Raw genomic sequence first — 13158 nt, 5'->3', positions numbered from 1 at the left:
GTATACAACCTGAGCCTACTTATGGAGCGGCTTACAGCAGCAGCAGCCCAAAACACACCAGCTTATGTCATAGCAGCGGCAACAATAAGCTCAGCACCATTTTTTCTCTGCAGGGCAACAATACAACTTTCAGGTTACCGGTACATCACTCCAGCGCTAACCCCACAGCTTTCCCCCCTAGCCAAAATTCTTGTCTCTTATAAACCAGGGAAAGTTCCCTCCTTTGATGTGCTAAAGCTCATTATCTCACAGGAGATTAGCTTTTCATACCTATTCACATTTAGCACTTTCAATGCTTTGAACGTCAAATGGTCTATCCCCACAGGCTTCTTTCACGAGGAAATTAGTCTTTCGAGTTAACACTTTTTTATATTGTTTTATATTGGGAAAAATTATTTTCTTTTTTATACTGGAAACTTTTGATTTATGAGGAAGGATGATGCCTTCATACTTCTGCTGGAACCGACGCATGGCTTCCTCCTTGCTGTTATGGTGCTGGACCCAAATATTACCAGCCCTGCCCAGAAGCAACACCAGGATCGTATTTCATTCCCAGATCAACGTGCTCCTGGATTCCAAAGCCAAAGTTGCTGGTGTCAGAATAGTTATTCCTCCTCAGCTCGTATTCTTGCACCTTCAGCCCTTTCTCCAAGATCTCCTCAGCTTTGGCCCCCAGCGTACATTGCAGTGAACGGCTATCTTCTCATTTCTCCTGATCCCAAAGGACCTGGCTGTGTGTTGAACTCTTGAGAAAACAGGAGTCCGGCCTAGTGAGCTGCTCCAGCACTTGAGCTGCCCGGCTGAGCCTGTCTCCACTTTCCCCAACACAGACGTTCAAGCGAAGTTTGTGGATGTACATTTCCCGCAGGGGTTTCTTCTTCTCCCCCTGGTCCTGTTGCGCCATCTTGGAGCCATGGAAGAGATCATGACAGCCCCAGAACTGAGTTAAAATGTGTTGATTGGCTAGGATTACTGTCCTAATAAAAAATAAAATAAAAAAGTTCCTTCCAGTAGCACCTTAGAGACCAACTAAGTTTGTCATAGGTATGAGCTTTCGTGTGCATGCACACTTCTTCAGATACACTGAAACAGAAGTCACCAGACCCTTATGTATAGTCAGAGGGTGGGGAGGGGTATTACTCAGAAGGGTGGTTGGAATTGGTGATTGGCTGATAGGAGTGGTAAACCTGTTGACGACTGTTAACGACTGCAATTGGTCTTGCAGGAAAAAGCAAGGGGTGAGATGGCTGAAGAAAGCTTTATCATGTATAATGAGATAAGAATCCCATGTCCTTATTCAGACCAGGTCTCTCCATGGTTTTAAGCTTGGTAATGAGTTGCAATTCAGCAACTTCTCTTTCCAGTCTGTTTCTGAATTTTTTCTGTAATAAGACAGCTACTTTGAGATCTTGTATAGAATGTCCTGGGAGATTGAAGTGTTCTCCTACTGGTTTCTCTGTCTTGTGATTCCTGATGTCAGATTTATGTCCATTTATCCTTTGGCGTAGGGTTTGGCTTGTTTGTCCAATATAGAGAGCTGAAGGGTACTGTTTGGCATTTGATGGCATACACAATGTTAGAAGATGAGCAATTAAATAGTCCTGAGATGGTATGTTGGATGTTGTTGGGGCCAGTAATGGTGTTGTCCGAGTGTATGTGGCAGCAAAGTTGGCATCTGGGTTTATTGCAGGCTCTGGTACCAGTGTCCATTTTAAGTCTGGTGGTGGTATTATTGTGGGTGAGGAGTTGTTTAAGATTGGGTGGCTGTCTGTAGGAAATGAAAGGTCTTCCTCCTAGAGCTAATACAGTCCTAATACAGGAAATCTGCCCAATTTAATTCGTGTTTATGCCTACGCTAATTACTGATTCTTAACAGTGGCTCAAGCACACTTCCTACCACCCCTAATAAACACTTGGGTGTGCCTACTTCTCAGATTTGGCTCTAATTAAATCCTAACATTTATGAAACCCAAGCGTTTAGTAAGGGTCATTGCAAGGGCTGTTTTTTTCAATGGAAAAGAAACACAATGAAAACGGGGAAATTGTAATTGTAATTGTACTGTATGTACAATTTTTCTGGCAAAGGGTGTTTAAGGAGATAACAGAAATCACCGGGTTAAAGCTGACCAAAATTGGCATTATTATCAATTTACAATGGGGTGGAAGGTTCGCAGGCTATGAATGACTTGCTCACAAATTTATTAACAGCTGCACGGATTATGATAGGGGCAAGCAGAAGTGGAAGCGGAAAGGGCAAGCAGAATATAAAATGGAAGAATGGTATAAAGAGGTGTGGGATATAGCTCTTAATGATAAATTAACATGTGCCATTAAGGTAAGACAGGGAATATGCAGGAGAAATTATTTTTAAGGAGATATGGAGGGTGTTTGTAGAATTTGTACTGTTAAAAGGGAAATGGGTCAAACCATCGCAAGAGCTGTTGAAATTTCGGGAGGTTGGATAGTTGCAATGGAATGGTCTCGGTGGTGGGGTGCACATTTTTATTCTTCGTTGCGTAAAGAAAATTTTAAAAAGAAAATTAAGAAAAAAGAAAATGGGGAAAAGTCATGGATCAAGTATTCCTTGTCAGCTAATAACCACTGCAGTGCACACTGATCATATTTGCTGGATTCCAGACATAGGACTAATCAGCAGACATTGGAAATTCCTGTTCCTGTTTCCAATCGAATTTCCCAACATTCCAGGAGGGAGAGTGACTGCCCTCATCCACCCCCAAAGCAGATTGCAGCTCCTTCTCATTGCTGGACTCCAGTGATTTCTTAATATAATAATATAAGAGGAGGCCTGCAGGATCAGACCAATGGCCCCTCTAGTCCAGCTTCCTGTTCTGACAGTGGCCAATCAGCTGCCTTTGGGAAGCACGCAAGCAAGGACCTGAGCATAATAGCACTCTGCCCACCTGCAATTCCCAACAATTGGTATTTATAGAATCATAAAATCATAGAGCTGTAGAGTTGTAAGGGACCCCGGGGGTCCTCTAGCCCAGCCCCCTGCAATGCAGGAATCTAAACTCAAGCGTTCAAGATATGCATTACAATAGAAGCAATTGCTTACAATACTGTGTACACGAGTCAAAACTGCATGTAAAAATGTGTTTATCGGGAGAAATTCACACTAGAATGCTGATGAAATTTCCAGGAAGATTTTAAACACACACACACACACACACACACACACACACACACACACACTGCTGTAGAATTGTAGAGAAGCGAATTTAAAATGAGAAATTACAGTTGGCAAATACATCTCTTCATCCCTCTAGCAAATCAGGGTGAATTCAGGATGAGAACTTGTTGTTGTAGAACACCACTGCAAAAAAAAGAAAAGAAAAGAAAAAAAAGAACAAATGCTCAGTAAAGACGAGATATAATCCATCTAATCTCCATGTGGCTTTGTTCAAGCAGTTCAAGGTGAATGCTCAATAAATTGCTTGGAAGAACTAGGGGAGGGGCAGGGGGCGGAGGATGTATTTAATCCTAGTTCTTCTACCCCAGTACCTCTTAATTATTCTACTGCATGGTACTCATACTGGTAACCTGCCTCAAGAACTTTGGTTAGTGGACTCCAGAAAAACATGATGCTCCAAATGAATTGTGTTGGGAGAGGAAATGAGCTGCATTTGTTGCTGAAGGAAGAACTCAGTGCCAATGAGCAGCACAAGGAGGTGAAGAAGATGCCGCCCCTTCGCTGCAACCTCCTGCAAGCCTCGCTGAGAGTTTCATCATGGCCCTCATTATCAAGAGGCTGCAGAATTCCCAAGGTCCTTTCCTTGTTGTTCCTTATTTGTCAAGAGAAGGATATCGAGCTCTGTAAAAGGCTCCCCTCAGGGACATTTTGGGAGCTGTTTTGATTATTATTTTTCTTCACCGCCTGGTGCTTCCTTCTAACAAGGCCATGTGCAGAATTAATTTCATCTACATTGATTAGATTTCTCCGACTCGGGCACCAGGCGGCGAGCAACCAACAGTGTGTTCTTGTAACAAAAATTCGCCCATTCAGAGAAGCTGCAGAAACTCAAAACTGCTGTCAGATCATCAGTTATTATATAGAATGACTGATGATCTGAAAATCTATATCATCTATCTATCTATCTATCTATCTATCTATCTATCTATCTATCTATCTATCTATCATCTATCTATCATCTATCTATCATCTATCTCTATGATTTTCAGGTTTATACATTTCAATAATTTTACAGTCATTTTAACATTTCAAAACTCAACTTCCTTCCCTCTCTTTCTGTGGTTTCTTAAATTTATTTTTAATATTTTCTGCATGTCCAAATTAACTTAATTTGTTCATTTATTCGTCTACTTTAAATATATACTCTTGTGAAACTGCAGGTTATTACAATAATCCCGCCAATGTTCTTATCTGTTTACAGTTTGCTTGTAAATATGCCATAAACCATTTCCATTCTTTTAGAAAAAGTTTGTTATCTTGGTTTCTTATTTTCCCGGTAAGTTTCGCCATTTCTGCATATCCCACAAGTTTTTGTATCCATTCTTATTTTGCTGTGACTTTCTTCTTCTTTGCATTTTTGAGCAAGTAACATTCTTGCCACTGTAGTCACAAAATTTCACCTGTCCAGCGAAGCTGCAGAAACTCAAAACTGCTGTCAGATCATCAGTCATGGTCACGGTCATCAGCTTCTGTTGTTTTTCAAAAGCATCACCTTCTGTTGTTTTTCAGAAGCATCTGCTGAGAGTCAGGCAGTATAAAAAGTCCCGGTTGTATCCAAGGTCAGTCCTTCTTTTAGGAGACTCACTGAGCTTAAAAGACACAGCTACCGGTATCTCAGATCCTTTAATGTCAACAGGTCAACTCTAAATATGGCATAGTTGGGTACATTGGGAACCTTTGCCAGTCTGCTGATATGACTTATCTTTTATTTGCTGCCCACTGAGATGAGTTTTATTATGACGTTGCTATTTTGTGAATTGATTCCTATGAAGAATCCTGAAGTGATTTCGCAACACAATAATCTATAGTGCTAGGGATTGTACCCCTAACTCACTATGTTCACCAACCCCCCACATAAACCCCCTAGAATTTCCCTCCAACTTCGGCTGTCCCCCACTTTCTCCCCTCTAAATCCAGAGATTCCCTATACGATCAATGTAGCTCTCCTATTCAGATTTTCAAAGCATAGGGGATCCCTGGATTCAGTGAGGAGAAAGTGGGGGGGGGCAACAGCAGTTGGAGGAGAACACAGCATGGATGAGGGGGAATCCAAGGAGGAGGCGGGTGTGGGCAGGATTCCTGCATTGCAGGGGGTTGAACTAAATGACGCTCGGAATCCCTTCCAACTCTACAATTCTATGATTCTAAGGCAGGCACCCCCAAACTGTGGCCCTCCAGATGTTTTGGCCTACAACTTCCACGATGCCTAGCTAACGGGACCAGTGGTCAGGGATGATGGGAATTGTAGTCCAAAACATCTGGAGGGCCGAAGTTTGGGGATGCCTGTTCTAAGGGGTTCATGATCCACATGAAGCCATGGTATGGAGAGGCCCTTAGTGGTATACCTGTGCCACTGGCAGATGTTTTGCACCAACGTAAAGTAGTTTCATAAGCAAGTTGCTGGTAACTTTGTTGTACAACACATTACACCACCCATTGTACAAAAGAGTTTTCGCTCGCACATTTTTCGCACAGCATTAAAGCATTAAAAAACACCTAGAGTTGCCCTATGTCCAGATTTTCCCATACCTATGTGTCTGGGCAGAAATCGGATAAATGTCTGGGAATATTCGGATGTATGGCTGTTTTTCCAAAAAAAGAAAAAGAAAAGCCAGCAATTTTTAAAGCGTGCTTGCCGATAAAGCTCAACAACCTTGGGTAAAATGGAAAAAAGCTTAACAACTTTGCAAAAAAAAAAAAAGGCCCAACTGTCTGGATTTTCACTGTTTGAAATCCTGAGCACACCTGCTTTGTGAAACTTGCTTTGTGCCAGCAGACAGAAAACATTGAATGCATACACAAAGGGAGAAAAAAACTCCCCAATTTGAATAGGATATTTAAATAATATTACTGATTTAACTAATCTATTTAGAAATCTACAGGTTGAGCCTTATAGGGTCCTGATGGCAGGACATTGCTTGTATCAAGGTGAGTCAGTGCTTGCCTGCCAATGCTTGTATCAAGGTGAACCCAACACACTAAAGTAAAAAAAAGTCACCCTTCCCCCTCTCCCTCCACCAGGCAAAACCTTTAGCTCCCCTCTTGCAGGCTGCTATGATGCAAGGGATGAATAGCTGATTGTGCCCATTGACTCCTACAAGATAATGATGTGATGCCCGGTTTGTAGAGGAAGCTGTTTGCCCAATTTGCATTAACAGGGCAGCGTGGTTAATCATACTGTTAGATTAAATCTTTATGCATGCATGAGCATGAAATGCTTGTTCAAACAGGAGAGCCTTACATTACCCCTAGAAGGTATTCAAGGTTTTTTTGGCAAACCTCAAGGGGAAGGAAGGTTCCGAGCTGGTGAGCAACTACCAGGAACACATCACTTTGTACCCATTTTGTTTGCATGGATAGAAAGCAGCAAGAATCACAGTTAGCCTCAACTTTGGGTAAACACTGAAAGCCAGGACAGTATTGGCTTTTATGGGCATCACTCAGCCTTGGCACTGAGGAATATAGGAAGTTGCTTCACACAGAGTCAGACCATTGATTCATATCACTCAGGATTGTCAACACAGAGTGGCAGTGGCTTCTGCAGGGTTTCAGACAGGCGACATTTCCAGCCCTACCTGGAAAAGCCAGAGATTGAATGTGGGCCCTTCTGTATGCAAGGGGAATGTTCCACTACTGACATTCCCTAAAATTATTCCTGATACATAGGAGCAAAAGAAGATGCCTTATGCTGAATGGCGGTTTCCCAAGCTGTGGTCTTTCTATTGTGAAAATGATTTAGACCAGGGGTGGCCAACTCCCAAGAGACTGTTATCTATTCACAGAGTTAAAAACTGGCAGTGATCTACCCACTTTTTTGGGGTTCCAGGCGCATTTTGGGGGGGTTCAAGTCAAAGTTGTTGAGTTTTCAGGGAGGAGGTAAAATGTTGAGCTTTTTAAAGGGGAGCCACAGTTGTTCAGTTTCTGTGGAGGGAGCCAATGATCTACCAGGGATCTACTGCAGATGTCCAGTGATCTACCAGTAGATCATGATCTACTTGTTGGCAATGCCTGATTTAGACTTTGTGTGGAAAATCCGAGTGGACAATCAGTTCAGTTTTATTTCGTTAAACATCGACAACTGGGAAACACTGGCCTGCGAGCGCTCCAGTTGGAGAACAGGTGTCATGTGATCAGCAGGTCAGGTCGGAACGACTTGACATCAAGAACATAAGAAGAGTCTGCTGGATCAGGCCAATGGATCCATACCCCCCAACATTTCTCTGATGGAAATAGGGACGTCCCATTCCATAACGATAATTTTACTATTACAGTCGAACCTCGGTTTATGAATACCTCGGTTTGCGAATTTTCGGTTTACGAATGCCGCGGACCCATCTGGAACGGATTAATTCACTTTCCATTACTTTTAATGGGAAAGTTCGCTTCAGTTTATGAACGCTTCAGTTTATGAACAGACTTCCGGAACCAATTACACCCATGCTTCGGGGTAAGTACGCTTCAGGTTGAGTAGTCCACGGACCCGTCTGGAACGGATTAATCCACTTTCCATTACTTTCAATGGGAAAGTTCACGTCAGTTTATGAACGCTTCAGTTTAAGTACTCCGCGGACCGTCTGGAACAGATTAATCCACTTTCCATTACTTTCAATGGGAAAGTTCGCTTCAGTTTATGAACGCTTCAGTTTATGAACAGACTTCTGGAACCAATTGTGTTCATAAACCGAGGTACCACTGTAATACCTCGCACATCGGACTGGGTTGCCCCAGCCACTCTGAGCGACTTTCAACATATATAAAAGCATAATAAAACATTAAACACTTTTTAAAAAGGCCTTCCCTATACAGGGCTGCCTTCAGACGGGTCGGGGGTCGGATAACTCCATACCCTCCACCATTTCTCCAATGAAAATAGGTGTGTCCTAAGGAAAAGTGGGACATTCTGGGATCAAATCAGAAACCAGGATGGCTTCTCTAAATCAGGGGCGTCCTTGGAAAATAGGGACACTTGAGGGATTTAGGTGGGCAACGCTCCGGGTTGTGGGAGGAGGGGCTGCACTGATAGTAATGGTAGGGGTGGCAAAAGTGCCTTCTCTAAATCAGGGATGTCCCTGAATAATAGGGACACTTTCAGGGTCTATGACTCATCCTGTTCTGACAGTGGCCCACAAGATGCCTGTGAGCCAGCAAGCAGAACGCAAGAGCCCCTCTTGTTGTTTCCAGCAGCTGGTATTCTCCTGGGCCATTATCAGAGTGTCGGTTGTGGCATTCCAGAAATTGCTGAGAATATTATCTGGAAATTCAGCCGCTGCTCCTACTTCAGCAAAGAAACAGAAAATGTCATGCGTTCTCTACTGCAAACTACAGGCAGCCGGAAATGGTACTTAAGAAGCAGTTGAGCATCTTGAAATTTGCATAGATGAAAAGATTGACTGTTAAAGGAAGGTGCTAGGTGCCATTCAAAACAAGTTCTGGACAACTTGTATAAACAAAGAGCAATTTAAAAAGTAGGGAATGTTGGGCTGTAAAACTTTATTGCTCAAGATTAAAATGTTTCCCTGAAGTTTGCTTATCTGTGAATGATCAATAAATAATATTGTGTAAGGGAAATGTTTATAAACTATAAAATTGATATAGCCTCCTGTTAAGATAATGGTGATATTGAATTAAGGCCTGTCTTATCTCTTCTAGAGAAAGAAATGCAGAAGTTAATTTAGAATTTATATGTGACAGTCTCCTTCCTTATGTTTAATCTCATAGGAGTTTTCAGCAACAATAAAATAATTGTGATTATTTATGGGGCAGATGATTTATGGATCAGCCTTTTCCAAAACTGGCGTAAGATTTCTGGTATTTCCTTTTAAATTTTTTGAGTTTTGTATAAATAAATCTACAGGGGCGAGGGAACCTGTAGCCCTAAAGATGCAGATGGACACTTGTCAGTCCCAGCAGGGATGCTCAGTGGGATGATGGGAATTGCAGACCAACCCTGAGCTATATGGAACTAAAAAAACTCAGACGAAAAATAAATAAAACTAAGGAAACACATGTCCTTAACAAGATGCAGAAATCTGCTGGGGACACTACCTATAGGACAAACCTAAATGCTATTACTTGCTAGCTCCTAGTAATAGGTCATCTATAGATGCAGTTGTTCATACATCCAACCAGCATTTTCTTCATTTTAATATCCTGCCCAGGCTATCTGTGAATCTTCCTAGTTTCTGTTTTATTCTCTTTTATATGTTTCTTAATGTTTTCTTTTCTATGATGCTGTTTCACTGGTTTTAGGTTGTGCTCTTGTTTTAAGAATATATTTGAGGGTTTTTCTAGACTTTACAGCCCTTAAGAGATTATTAAACTATTAAGTAAAGGTAAAGGGACCCCTGACCATTAGGTCCAGTCGTGACCGACTCTGGGGTTGTGGCGCTCATCTCGCTTTATTGGCCGAGGGAGCCCGCGTACAGCGTCCGGGTCCTGTGGCCAGCATGACTAAGCCGCTTCTGGCGAACCAGAGCAGCGCACGGAAACGCTGTTTACCTTCCCACCTATTTATCTACTTGCACTTTGACGTGCTTTCGAACTGCTAGGATGGCAGGAGCTGGGACCGAGCGATGGGAGCTCACCCCGTCGCAGGGATTCGAACCGCCGACCTTCTGATCGGCAAGTCCTAGGCTCTGTGGTTTAACCCACAGCGCCACCCGCGTCCCATTCAACTATTACATGTGAAGTAAAATTTTAAGCTGGTTCCTATGAACCCAGAGAAATGGATCCTGACCCAGGGAGAGCCCAAGGATCCAGGCAAGCAGGCACGATGTTGCCGCTGGCCGTAGAATGACAGAGACCAAACTAAGGCTGTCAAAAGCAAAGTACAGTTTATTAAAGAATAAAAACTGTTGCAACAGGGTCCTTCCTCTCACGCAGGAGAACAAGGAAGGAACCCCAAACAGAGGTGTCTTGCCCTTAAAAAGAAATTTGAAATTGGTTCCAGCCCACCCCCCAGAAGCATCATCCATATGTCACAGAAGGGGTGTAGCCCAAGACCCCCCTCCCTAGATTCATCATAGGTACATCATGAAAGGGGAGGTCTGGTGGCAGTAATCTGAGCAGTCTGGACCCTGCCCCCTGCCCCCAAAACCTAATAAACAAAATTGAGAGATATTTACATTTCCCTGTTTCCCAGCCAAGTTAATCACACCCTTTTGTCTGGCACTCAGGTACCAGGATGCCAGGGTTATCACTTTAATTCCTGAGACAATGAGAAGGTTCCCCCCACCCCCCTTCTTCCTTGCAGAGGAACACCTGGTCAGAGAGAGAGTCAAAATGGTGTCAGAAAGGCCTGTCTTCCTGTGCTGCTTCAGACATGTGCCTGTACATTCATGTACATGTTTTATGAACAATTATAATATATATATATATATATGACCTCAAAATTCTTATAACAATCCCCCATTTGGGGCTATAATTTTTCTTAAAAATTGTTGCCCCACAAAAGAATAACCAGATGTGTTGTTTTAGTACTTTGGGAGAAGCATTTCTCAAAAATGGTCTATGTATTACACTTAACAGGATGGTCCACCAATATTGACTGGAAAGTGCAGTTTGTTACTAAAATTACTTGTGACATTCTAGCACTTTGTGATAAGCATTTTCTCGGTAGTGGTTTATGCTTTTGAGTTATGAGGAAGGTTCAGCAAAGACTGAAAAATACATTCTGCTTTGTTTCTGTCCTTTTTGTGTGTGTCTCAGGTGTCAAAAGCTAGCTCTCCTCTGGTTGCACACCTCCATCGTGGCACAGCAGCAACAATCCCTGGTGAATCCCCTTAGGGCTTTCATATTGACCATGTCGCCTGGCACTCACCATAGCTGCCACAGGTTTGGACATGTCATGAGAGAGATGCCTTTGCCTTGGGCTTCCTATGGGCCTTTATTATTATAGGCTCTGGCCTTGCACTGTAGGGAGTTGCCCAGTTGCTCTTAAAGGAAGAAAGCTACTTGCACCTTGGATACACTTGCCCAATTAGAACTGAAGCCAAATTAAAATTTATACAGCCCCATAAAACATGTCCAAATTAGTCAAATTTAACTCTAAAAGGGATCATTCCTGTTAAATCAAGACATAAATACCTTCATTTATCTGGTGTTTCATGGATCTTGGAGCTTATTCTTGGTAAAATGATTTAAAACAATCTAAAATTGTGTAAGAAGGCTGGCACACTGCAGAGTGCCAGGTGGGACAAGAAAATGTGGTCATAATTTGATCTAATCTAAATACTGGACTATGCAATATCCTGATCCTTTAAAAGGCATACAATGCATGGCAATAATACACAAAAAAAACATTGGGACACTATACATTAAACATTAAAAAACAATTAAACACAAAATTGGTTCACCCCCCCCCCTTGTGGAAATAACATACTGTCAGACATAGTTCAATGTTTCTGTCGAATATCACACAACATAAAACATAATCATATATCAGTTGCGTATCTTGAGGCCAATTCTTAATAGGGCACAGAGTCTTGAAGTCAAAAGAGAGCGTATGTCCTTGCAATTCACTTTCCCTTGCCCCTCTTCAGTCTGTTTCTTTTGGAAGGAGATTTTGAAGATGCTGTGGCTACTTTGGAAAATCTGATGTCTGTTGTTGTTGCAGATAATAAACAGTCTTATAGTCAAAATCCTTAAAACTTTTCAACAATAGTTCCCCCCTTTCTCCCCCCTCCCTTAAGTCCCAAAAAGTCCCAAAAAAGTCATTTATGGAAACAATGGCTGTGGGCTTTCTCATGCTGTTCAGCTGCTGTAGGTTCATTATTCAGTCTTCAGAAATACAGTCTGCAGAGGGACAGGAGTGCTTGGAACTAAAAGACAGTTAGGAAGGAAGGAGTGGGAAAACAAAAGGGGAGAATATCCTACAGTATTTCTAAAAAATTGTCGGGAAGCTGTAAATGATACACATCCTTTTGAAAATAGGCCTGCAGGGGGTTGGGGCCTGAAGATATAATTAGTTAAAAAATAATAATAATAGTCAAGAAAGGGGAGAATATTCTAGAAATTTCTTCTTGGGAAGCTGTAAATAATATAAGATCATAGTTAAGCATTTTATTCATTTAAATATTACTATTATCATTCATATTTAATTACTGCTGTTATTGTCTACTCAGTCAGTTTAATTTACTTCACCTAGTTTGGCTGTGGAGGAAACAAAGGACAAGCTTTTGTTAATTAGGACACAATCAATAAGTTATTAACATTTTCCTTATGTGGTTCTGAATTCTCTTTGAGGTTCACGTATCTTGTTTGAAAGGGATTAATATTATTATTATTATTATTATTATTATTTACAGGAAAGAATGAGTTAGATGCTACATTTGTATGCACAGAAAGAAAAAGTAGAAATACAAAAAAAGATACAAAAATAAAACAAAATAAAATTTAGATTACCACTCACACAACAATTTTTCAAATGAAATTGGACTTATCAGATTTAAAAAAAATATATAAATGGAATCAGATTATTTATAAGCTAAAGAGAAGCGTCAAAGGCAAAGAGAAATGAAATTACTGTTTGTATCTCCTCACTCCTCACTTTCTTTCTTTCTTTTTTTTTTTTTTGCTGTGGAAGAAAAAGAATTGGGAAAACACTCAATCATTGCTACATTAGAAAAGGGAGGGTTATATTAACGTAGGGTAATGCTTCAGGGTGAAATGCAAATGGGAGATAAGTATCCATCCTGAGTACCTGCTAGGAAAGGACAATGGAGCCTTTTGTTTGCATAGTCTGTCAACTGGTAGACAGCAATTTTCTATGAATTTCCAAGTGTGGAGGGGGCTTGTTTAGGTGGCGTCCCCCCCCCCCCAATTGGGAGATAATTTTGCATTAAGGTTCTGAAAGAATTTCTCTGCACCCTGAATCTCAGCATCCTGCTGGAAGGGGGAAATTATTTCATGTGAAAATCTTGTCAGGAAATGTTGTTCCTAAAATGTAT

At 41.5% G+C, this 13158-nt stretch overlaps 1 pseudogene; it reads right to left on the bottom strand.

The window, feature by feature from the left end:
• Positions 1-390: 390 nt before the first annotated feature.
• Positions 391-904, bottom strand: LOC118092456 (large ribosomal subunit protein uL5-like; annotated as a pseudogene).
• Positions 905-13158: the final 12254 nt, after the last annotated feature.

The sequence above is a fragment of the Zootoca vivipara genome, chromosome 14, assembly GCF_963506605.1.
Source record: "Zootoca vivipara chromosome 14, rZooViv1.1, whole genome shotgun sequence".
Classification (NCBI taxonomy): Eukaryota; Metazoa; Chordata; class Lepidosauria; order Squamata; family Lacertidae; genus Zootoca; species Zootoca vivipara.
Note: the sequence above shows the minus strand (reverse complement) of the source record. Positions and strands in the feature narration are given on the sequence as shown.